The sequence below is a fragment of the Somniosus microcephalus genome, unplaced genomic scaffold (genome assembly GCF_052327205.1).
Source record: "Somniosus microcephalus isolate GS21.2 unplaced genomic scaffold, FLI_Smic_1.0 unresolved_chr4, whole genome shotgun sequence".
NCBI classification, from domain to species: Eukaryota; Metazoa; Chordata; class Chondrichthyes; order Squaliformes; family Somniosidae; genus Somniosus; species Somniosus microcephalus.
Window position 1 is genome coordinate 7,934,380 of NW_028225182.1, and position 11,399 is coordinate 7,945,778.

General features: G+C 43.5%; 2 non-coding genes across 2 annotated transcripts; one reads left to right on the top strand and one right to left on the bottom strand.

Moving 5' to 3' along the window:
* Nucleotides 1-6,693: 6,693 nt before the first annotated feature.
* trnak-cuu (transfer RNA lysine (anticodon CUU)) lies at nucleotides 6,694-6,766 on the top strand. The gene has a single exon. It is a non-coding gene; the product is annotated as a tRNA-Lys (tRNA).
* Nucleotides 6,767-9,163: 2,397 nt separating this feature from the next.
* trnal-uag (transfer RNA leucine (anticodon UAG)) lies at nucleotides 9,164-9,246 on the bottom strand. The gene has a single exon. It is a non-coding gene; the product is annotated as a tRNA-Leu (tRNA).
* Nucleotides 9,247-11,399: the final 2,153 nt, after the last annotated feature.

Sequence of the window (11,399 nt, forward strand, 5' to 3'; positions counted from 1 at the left end):
TCGGACAATGCTACATGTAAGGAAGGAGTGTGGTAAGGAGATAAGGGAAGTGATACTCTGGTAACAAGGTCGGGTAATAATAATAGAAAGTGCTGGAAACATTCAACAGGTCAGGCAGCAGCTGTGGAGAGAGAAGCAGATTTAACGTTTCCGGTCGAAAACCTTCCATCAGAAGGTGGGCAGTTGTGTTAGGTTACCCTATTAAACGTGCAAAATGTCACGTAGTAGAGGTAAGGAAAAGATATCAAATGTTTGGAACAGATACATTAGAATTCGATAAAGGTTTGCTTAACTTGTATATCGAACTCGGAACTATAACGTGTTGGAAATCCTCGGCTAAAATTCGCAAAGATTTGTTTAAGAGCTGTTGTTAAATATATTTCTAATTATTGCGGGATTAATAAATCTGACATTTAATGCTGCGAACTCTTTTGCTGCACTGCGCGTTCTCCAGCTGTGCTCGGAGCGCCGTCCCCTTCAATCCATCGCTCACAGGGACTGTTCCATTCAGCATTTCTTTTCTCTGGGCCTTGGTGAAATTTCATAGATTGAAAGCGACGCCACTCAACCCCAAGCTCGTCACCGACTTGCTAACCGCTGCACAGCGACCACACTCTGCTCCCGTGAGATGGAAGCCTGGGAGCTGTTTCAAGCTCGAGTGCAGTTACAAGCAGAACTCATTCAAAGAAAGTCCACATCATTGAGGCGCCTGAGTCTTTGCACCGAACTCCTTCCCAAAGAGTTGAGATTCATGTGGGGGTGATTTGGGCACACCTTTCCCCACATTACAACACTTCAAAGGGACTTCAATGGGCTTAAAACGCTTTGGGACGTCCTGAGTTCGTGAAAAGCTGTGTATCAAAGCCAGTGTTTTTTTTTGCAAAAGTTCGAACAGCAAGTTCATAATTCGCGGGCAAATTAAGGGCTCGTCCGGGATCCCTCGCAAGTTTCAACCAATAACCCCGAAGCGAGAATCATACCAACGAGCCAACTGATAAATTTGACTGGAGGTAAGAGGTAAGCATTGTAAAACCATTTTGTTTGTGTGGTTGTTCTTGATGAGCAGAGCACTTAAGACCGAGACAGTGACTTTGTCTTTTCGAACTGTCTACTGAAGCGCCGCCCGGGCCCACTGCTACAGTTAATGAGCTGTAGTTGAATATTGGATGGGATAAAAATTGATAAAGAGGAGGTACTAGAAAGCTGGCTGTACCAGGACCAGTTGAAATGCATCCTAGGATGCTGAGGGGAGTAAAGGTGGGAATTACGGAGGTACTGACCATAATCTTCCAATACTCATTGGATATGGGGTGGTGCCAGACGTCTGGAGAATAGCAAATGTTACACCCTTGTTGAAAAAAGTGTATAAGGTTCAACCCAGCAACTACACGCCAGTTAGCTTAACGTCGGTAGTGAGGAAGCTTTTAGAAAGGGTAACCCTGCACAAAATGACCAGTCACTTGGACAAGTGTGGATTAATTAAGGAAAGTCTGCTCGGATTTGTTAAACGCAAATCGTCTTTTCCCAACTTGATAGCACTTTTTGATGAGGTGAAGGAGAGGGTTGATGAGGGAAATGCAGTTGATGTGGTGGACATGGACTTCCAAAAGGCATTTGATAAAGTGCCACGTAACAGGCTTGCCAGCAAAGCTGAAGCCCATGGAATAAAAGGGACAGTGGCAGCATGGATGTCAAATTGGCGAAGTGACAGGAAACAGAGAGTAGTGCTAAACTGTTGTTTCTCTGAATGGAGGAAGGTACACAGTGGTGTTCCCCAGGGGTGGGTACTAGGACCACGGCCCTTCGAGACATATATTAATCATTTGGAGTTAGGTGTCCAGGGCACAATTTCAAAATTTGCAGATGGTACAAAACTTGGAAGTATAGTGAGCAGTGAGGAGTATAGTGATAGACTTCAAGAGGACATGGATCGGCTGGTGGAATGGGCGGACATGTGGCAGATGAAGTTAAAAACAGAAAAGTGCGAATTGATACATTTTGGTCGGAAGAATGAGGAGAGGCAATACAAACTAAAGGATACATTTCCAAAGTGGTTGCAGGAACAGAGATACCTGGGGGTGTATGTACACAAATCGTTCAATGTGGCAGGACCAGTTGAGAAATCAGTTTAAAAAGCTTACAGAATCCGGGGCTTTATAAATAAAGGCGCAGAGTACAAAAGCAAGGAAGTTATGATGAACCTTTATAAAACACTGGTTCGGCCACAACTGCAGAAATTATGTGTTCCAGAAAATTTTATCCTGTGCAATAACTGGTCCCATTAAATTAAACAAAAGTTGCCCCAGATTCCTGGTGACATAAGCAAAGAACATTTTAAACCAGACTCCTGAAATACAATCGGTCTGGAAAATGCGATCGGAAACTAGCCGCTGGCTAACGCCTCCGAATCAAAAAACCAATATGACTTACCTGGTGTCTCCAGAGCTTCGGACTCTTGCTGCCCTGGGCCTGCTGGCATACGCCTGCATAAAGGCCCATGGATCTCAGGGGCGCACATGGTTCGCAAGCCTGGGTGTCCTTGTGCACCAGTCGCTGAAGGTAAGCATGCAGGTGCAGCAGGCGGTTAAGAAGGCAAATGGTATGTTGGCTTTCGTAGCGAGAGGATTCGAGTACAGGAGCAAGGATGCCTTGCTGCAGTTGTACAGGGCCTTGGTGAGACCACATCTTGAGTATTGTGTGCAGTTTTGGTCGCCTTATCTGAGGAAGGATGTTCTTGCCATGGAAGGAATTCAGCGAATATTCACCAGGCTGATACCTGGGATGGCAGGAATGACATATGAGGAGAGACTGGGACGATTGGGCTCGTACTCGCTGGAGTTTAGCAGAATGAGAGGGGATCTCATTGAAACTTATAAAATTCTGACAGTACTGGAAAGATTGATGCAGGAAGGATGTTCCTGATGGTCGGGGACTCCAGAACCAGGGGTCACAGTCTAAGGATAAGGGGTAGGCCATTTAGGACAGACATGAGGAGGAATTTCTTCACCCAGAGAGTGGTGAACCTGTGGAATTCTCTACCACAGAAGGCAGTAGAAGCCAATTCATTAAATATATTCAAGAAGGAGTTGGATATATTTCTTAAGGCTAAAGGGATCCAGGTGTATGGGGAGAAAGCAGTGACCGGGTACTGAAATTGGATGATCAGGCATGATCGCATTGAAAAGCGGAGCAGGCTCGAGGGGCCGAATGCCCTACTCCTGCTCTGATCTTCTATGTTTCCATGTTTCATCCCTGGGATCACATGGGCCAGACCAACCAATCAAAAGGGGGATTCCTATGAGGCGAATTGGGATTCCATTTATGGACGGAATCCCCATAAGCATATTAGAAATCTCCAAATAAAGAACATTTCACACCACGGAAATAAAATAAATGGTCAATTGTTCAAACGTAATGAAATTAATTAAAGATTTAAAATATAATTGAAATTTATGAAATATAAATTTGAACATTTTAAAGCAGGCCAGAATTTAGCCAAAGTAATTTTAAATGTATGTATGTTTATATCATTAAAAAAATATGTTTTAATCAACCGACAAAAAATTGTGTTGCACAATGAAGGAATTGCTAACATGTTTGCTGGGTGACAGTCAAACTTTAATAACCTTTTTTATAGAATCAGAGATTTATGACAGACGCCGATTTTTCTCTTCAATGTTATCGTAGTGTAGTGGTTATCACGTTTGCCTCACACGCGAAAACTCCACGGTTCGAAACCGAGCAGCGACATTTTGTAAATCGTGTTCATTTAAACAGTAGAAAAAATGGAACAATTCGCATTTCTAATGCAATGTAACAAAATCCTGTTACATTTGTGTTTCTCTGTACAGTCCTGCACTCAATCAAAGCACTACAGTGTCGCTCGCTCACTCTCGTTTCCAGCTCTGACCATGCAGACAGCCCCTCTCAAAGCTGCACATTCCGGCTGCTTTCAGTTGAATTGTGAAAGATTATTCAAGGATCCTGCAGCTATATCTCGGTTCACAACAGCAGATCTAAGCCGCGTTTCTGCAAAATACAAACCATGTTTTCCAGAATTCCAAGGTGTATAAGGAACTCAATCATTAAAATCCCTTTCATTAACCACAGGATTTCAGGAAATTTCCTATGATTCTATAAAAACTTATTAAAGTTTGACTGTCATCCGGTATACATGTTAGCAATTCCTGCAGTGTGCAACAAAATGTTGTGGGTTGATTAATGATAATAGAAACAATTATGAAGTGTCTCACAGACTTCAATGATCCCTTAATACCGTTGGTTAACTAAAATCTATCAATCGCAGGTTAAAATGAGCAATTCATGTTGCATCTTTGAAAGAGCTATCCAATCAGTCCCACTCCGCTGCTCTTCCCCCATAGACCTGCTGACACTCCTGCCAGTTGAAACTGTTTCCCCCATAATTTTGATCACCTCTATTAAATCTCCCCTGACCAGTGATTAATGGAGTTCAACGCGGGCAAGTGTCAGGTCATTCACTTGGGGCCGAGCAAAGATCGGTCAGTGTGTGGTCTGAAAACATCATGTGAGAGAATAGGTTTTTTTTCTGTGAAATAGCCGGTCCCGTTAAATTTAACAATTGTTGCCCCAGATCGCTGCTCTCTCAAGCAATGAACATTTTAAACCATTCTCCTAAAATGCAATGTGTAAAATGAGATATGGGTTAAAAGTTCAGGAGATGCAAAGAGCAAAATAAATGAATGAAGTTTCGACTGTCCCTCAGTAACCATATTATCATGTCTTTCATTCTGCAAAATAAAGTTACCGGTTAATTAATAGTGACTAAAGCAGTTCTTATTTATTCACATTAGATGCATGTAATTAATTTAATAAAATTACATCGCATTCATGAATAAAAAACGGTGATACCAAAATTTCTTCCCTAACTGGGAATCGAACCCATCTCGCAGCGCTGATAGGAATACGTTATTGAATAATTTTATGATGCCCTCGAAAAATGTCACAGTGCTAAATTAAAATCACTGCTATAATGTGTTTCGTTGTTGAAGAAGGGGATTGAAAATGACAATAAATAGCCCAAATCCCCCCCCAGTGAGACAGAGTTCCAAATTAGAAAGAAGTTGGTGTTGCGAAGTAACCGCTGAGCGAAAGCTGACACCGGTTAAAGAACGAGAAACCGCTCAATATAAAGGATGAGCTCACAAACACCAGGCGCAGTGCAGTCTGGTCAACGACAAGCCCCTCCTTCCTTATTCAGAGACATGAACGGGAGTCAGACGCCACAAACTTTAATTAAAAGCACAAACACGAGTAACATTTACTTTCAAATCTTCACTGTTAAAATGATATCACTTTTTTACAATTCGGGCTGCGTAGAATCTGAAAATCAGCACCATGGGATTTGATGTTCACTGCTGATTCTATTTTCCTGTTCAATATGACAAAAGTTGGCCCAGATTCCTGGTGTCATCAGCAATGAGCACTTTAACCCAGACTCCTAAAGCACAGTGTGTAAAATGAGATATGGGTAACAGTTAACATGCAAAGCAAAAATAAAGTGATTGAAGTATCGACTCTCGCTCAGTTATCATTTCTTTAATTGGGCAAAAGAATATTATCGGTTAATTAATTATGCTTTTCCGTGAAAGCAACATAAAAGTTGAACAAAAATAATTCTCCCAACATGGGGCTCGAACCCACGACCCTACAATTAAGAGTCGCGGCCGACTGAGCTAGCCGGGCTGGAGAAGCTGATACGTTCTTGTCTTTGATTGCAGCCAGGCGCCTAATGACTCGGCCCCAGGATAAACCACGAACCAGGTTCTGCGTAATTCCAAGGTGTGTAAGGAAATCAACCATTAAAAGCCCTTTCATTAACCACAGGGATTCAGGCAATTTTCTGATCGCAAAGTGCTTTCTCACCTTGTCAATATCTCTCGTCCATTTGCCGGTGTTTCCCGATTCTGCCTGTCTCTCTGGCGCTGTTTATTATGTGTGACCACCTGCAGGTTGATTTTGAGCGAATACCTGTGCTTGTGTCTTGTCACATTAAATACATGAGAAATTGTGGCGCTTCTCTCCCTGGCACTGGGGAAAGAGTGAGACAGTCTTTGGAGCAAGTGTCTGGTTATTGTGAAATGGCAAAGATAACAATAATTCTGGAATTATCCAGAAGAACAGTGACCCCGACGTGATTTGAACACGCAGCCATCTGATCTACAGTCAAACACTCTACCGTTGCGCCACGATGTCTTACAATTGAAACAGCGCTGTTTTATATACACACGTTCCACAAACACTGTTTCATTCCTCCTGCCTTCTCCTGATTCCTCAGTGTCATGCACAGAAGCGCCTGATGCCCTCATTTGTTTAACGTAACAAGCAGACACAAACACAGGTATTCCTTCAAAATCAACCCGCAGGTGGCCACAGACACAATAAACAGAGCCAGAGAGGAAGACAGAATCGGGAATCTCCGGGAAATAGACAAGAGATATTGACAAGGACTAAAGCGCTTTGCGATCAGAAAATTGCCTGAACCCCTGTGGTTAATGAAAGGGATTTTGCTGCTTGAGTTCCTTATACGCCTTGGGCTTCTGGAGAACTTGTTTCGTAGTTTGCAGAAACGCGGCTCAGATATGCTGTTGTGACCAGGCCGGAGCCACCAGGTACCTGACTGCAATCAGCGACAAAGAAATACAATTCCAACAGGCCCGGCTAGCTCAGTCGGTAGAGCATGAGATTCTTAATCTTAGGGTCGTGGGTTCGAGCCGCACGTTGGGTTGTATTTATTTTGTTAAACGTTTATGTTGCTTCCAAAGTGTCATTAATTGAGCGATAACCTTGTTTTGCACAATGAAAGAAATGCGAACTGAGAAAATGCTGCAGATGCTGGAAATCTGAATTGAAACAGAAAATGCTGGAGATACTCAGCAGGTCAGGCAGCTACTGCGAAGAGAGAAACAGAGTTAACGTTTCAGGTCGATAACCTTTCGTCAGAACTGGAAAAAAGAGTTAATGGAACAGATTTTTAAGCAAGTGTAGAGGATTCTATGAGATCATGGCTGATCTCCTGCCTCAATTCCATTCACCGGCCCTAACGCCATATCCCTTGATGCCCTTACCAGTCAGAAATCTACCGACTTCTGTTTTGAACATACCCAATGACTGAGCCTCCACGGCCCTCTGGGGTAGAGAATTCCAAAGATTCACCACCATCTGTGTGAGGAAATTTCTTCTCCTCTCAGTCCTGAATGGCCGAACCTAGATCTTGAGGCTGTGGCCCCTGGTTCTAGACTCCCCAGCCAAGGGAAACATTCTCCCAGCATCCAACCGATCAAACCCTGTAATAATTTTGCATGCTTAATGAGATCCCCTCTCATTCTTCCGAATTCAAGAGATTGCAGGCCTAGTTTACTCAATCTCTTCTCATACGAGCTCAGTGACAGTCTTGCAAATGGTGACTTGATATTCGATAGTGTGGTCATGGTCCAGGCGGAGGTAGGAGGAGGTGTTGGAGAGTTGGCGTACAGCTTCCGCTAGGTAGAGGTCGGTTCGCCAAACAGCAACAGCTCCACCCTTGTCAGCAGGTTTTGTGCTTTGCATGTTAACTGTTAACTATTACCCTTTACTCATTTTACACAATATATGAGCTACTCCAGCTCCTAATTCTTTTGTTCTTAGTTGTTATTTCCTCACACAGGAGAGCAATCTCGCCCCTGGACAAGAAGAAGGAGCAAGTTCCAACAAAATGATTCCGCAAACGTGATAACTGCTACACTGTGGAACCGTCTCCACTTTCAGTACCAGGTCAGATGGAAATGTTAAAATTTTTTGAGGATATAACTGGTAGAATAGATAAGGGAGAACCAGTGGATGTGGTGTATTTGGACGTTCAGAAGGCTTTCGATAAGGTCCCACATAAGAGATTGACGTGCAAAGTTAAAGCACATGCGATCGGGTGTAAGGTACTGACTTGGATAGAGAACTGGTTGGCAGACAGGAAGCAAAGAGTATGTCGAAACGGGTCTTTTTCCAAGTGGCAGGCAGTTACTAGTGCGGTAGGGCAGGGATAAGTGCTAGGACCCCAGCTACTCACAATATATATTAATGATCTAGAAGGTTGAACTAGATTTAATAACTCTAAGTTTGCAGACGACACAAAGCTGGATGGGCATGTGTGCTGTGAGGAGGATGCAGAGAAACTCCAGTATGATATGGACAGGTTAGCTGATTTAGCAGAAGCATGGCAGATGCAGTATAATGTGGATAAATGTGAGGTTATCAACTTTGGTGGCAAAAACAGGAAGACAGCTTATTATCAGAATGTCAATAGATTGGGAAAAGGGGAACTGCAATGAGACCTGGGTGTCCGTGTGCACCAATCGCTGAAGGTAAGCATGCAGGTGCAGCAGGTGGTTAAGAATGCAAATGTTGGCCTTTATAGTGAGAGGATTCGAGTACAGGAGCAAGGATGTCTTGCTGCAGTTGTACAAGGCCTTGGTGAGACCATACCTTGAGTATTGTGTGCAGCTTTGGTCACGTTGTCTGAGGAAGGATGTTCTTGCCATGGAGGGAGTGCAGCGAAGATTCACCAGACTGATACATGGGATGGCAGGAATGACGTATGAAGACAGATTGAGATGATTAGGCTTATATTCGCTAGAGTTTAGAAGAACGAGAGGGGAGCTCATTGAAACTTACAAAATTCTAACAGGACTAGACACACTAGATGCAGGAAGAATGATCCCGATGGTGCGGGAATCCAGAACCAGCGGTCACAGTCTAAGGATAAGGGGTAAGCCACTTAGGGCTGAGGAGAGGAGGAATTACTTCACCCAGAGAGTGGTGAACCTGTTGACTTCTGTACCACAGACGGCAGTTGAGGCCAATTCATTAAAAATATTCAAGAAGGAGTTAGATATATTTCTTAAGGCTAAAGAAATAAAGGGATATGGGGAGAAAGCAGGGACAGTGTACTGAATGTGGATGATCAGCCATGATCTCATTAAATGGCGGAGCAGGCTCGAGGGGCCGAATGGCCTACTCCTGCTCCTATCTTTTATGTTTCTATGTGAATGGAGCAGGTAAACTGCTGAATCCCACTTTTGAGGGATGTCCCAAAGTGCTTGGCAGTGGTGTGAAAATAAATGAGTTCCGCTTGGTAATTAAAAGTGAAGACTGTCAGAAGTGGGATTAGAACCCGCGCCTCCAGAGGAGACTGCGACCTAAACGCAGCGCCTTAGACCGCTCGGCCATCCTGACTTGTTCCATTAATTTCTGCATCTCATCTCTTCCGCATGAAGAACGTTTCCGTCCGGGTGCTTGTTCAATGCTGTTGAAAGCTCAGTGACCGGGATATCATCTCCCCCGGGGTTTTCCTCAGCTTGTGCTCGGTGTATGGGGAGGTTTGTCCCGGGTCCCTGGTATTTTGCAGCTCCAGGGATGGGCAGTAACAATCTGAGCTCTGGAGCTGGGGAGAAGCGAATAATTAATGGATTTGTTTACTGGCCTGAAATGCGGTTTAGATCTGCTGGTATTAACCGAGGCCGGGGCTGCGAGATATTTCAGTTTGTTCACGTTTAATCAGAGGAATATCCGCAGTCAGGAGCTGAAAAGGACCAAGAGCTGAAAAAACACCAGAAAAAGGATAAGAAATATCAGCAATTGTGATCAACTCTTTAATGTGTGTTCTGGTAGTTTAGTGGTTTAATTGTTTAAACAACATTCATTAACCGAAAGCGTTGTTTTGCAGAATGAAAGAAATGCTCACAGTAAGGGACAGTCGAAAGTTGAGTAATTTAACTTTAATAATTTGTGAAAGTTTATTCATTGACGTAGATTTATACCCAATCAGAATTTACACACTGTCTATTTTAGGAGTCTGCTTTAAATTGTTCGTTGCTTCTGACACAAGAAACCTGTTAAATTTATTTCACAGAAAAATAACATTTCCGCCCAGGCTCGAACCGGGGATTTTTCGCTTGTGCAGCGAACGTGATAACCGCTACACTATGGAGATCTCTGCTTAATTGCGCATCGAGAAAGCACTATTCAGACAGAAGGGACACTACAGAATCGCTTTTACTGCAATGATTTCCTTTGACTGGCATTTCTCTGACCGAACTGCACAAGTCAAAAATGTCCCTTTCAAACTCATTAAACTGCCGAATTTCCTTCCCTTTGAATCTGATGCCTCTAGTTTTGCCCACTCAACCAATGTCCCTTTGCAATTTTCTGCTCCCTTCCGCACTACTTAATCTGCCACTAACTTAGTGTCGTTCAACTTGGTAATATATGCCTATCGAAGACTTTGGGATTACCTTTTATGTTAGCTGCCATTCTATTCTCAGACCCTCTCTTTGCCCCTCTTATTTCCCTTTTCACTTCTCATCTGAACTCTCTATAGTCAGATATATTAGGATAGTTGAAGCCCCCATTATCACTAATCTATACTTCATAGTCATAGAGTCATAACGGGACAGAAGGAGGCCATTCGGCCCATCGATTCTGTTCCAGGTCCCTGTGGAGCAATCCATTCAGTCCCATTCCCCCGCTCTATCCCCATAGCCCTGCAAGTTTATTTCCCTCAAGTTTCTATCCAGTCTCCCCTTGAAAACATTGAGTGTCTCTGCTTCTACGACTTCCGTCGGCAGCGAGTCCCAAGTCCTCACCACTCGCTGCATAAAAACGTTTTCCTCACATCCCTCCTGTATCTCTTGCCCAAAACCTTAAATCTGTGTCCACCAGTCCTTGTACCATGAACGAGTGGGAACAGCCTTTTCCCGTCTGGTGTATCCAAACCCGTCATAATCTTGTACACGTCTATCAAATCACCCCTCAACCTCCTTTGTCTTAAAATCATCCTGTCCAGCGCCTTGGGACGTTTTACTACGTTGAAGGTGCTATATAAATAGAGGTTGTTGTTGTTGTTGTTGTGGTAATGAAAACAAATCCAGCTTCTCCAACCTGTCATTTTAGCTAAGATGCCCCATCCCCAGAACCATTCTGGTAAATCTCCTCTGCACCCTCGCAAGGGCCTTCACATCCTTCCTAAAGTGTGGTGACCAGAACTGGACGCAATTCTCCAGTCGTGGCCTAACCAGCACTTTATAAAGGTTCAGCATAACTTCTCTACTTTTGTACGCAATACCTCTATTTATGAAGCCCAAGATCCCATATGCTTTGCTAACCATTCTCTCAATATTTCCTGCCACCTTCAGGGACCTATGTACATTAACTCACAGGTCCCTCTGTCCCTGCACTCTCATTAAAACTATGCCATTAAGTATATATTGCCTCACCCTGTTCCTTCTACTAAAATTCATCACTTCACACTTCTCTGTATTAAATTCCATCTGCCATTTGTCTGCCCCATTCTGCAAGACTTTCTATGTCCTGCTGTATTTGACTGGTAT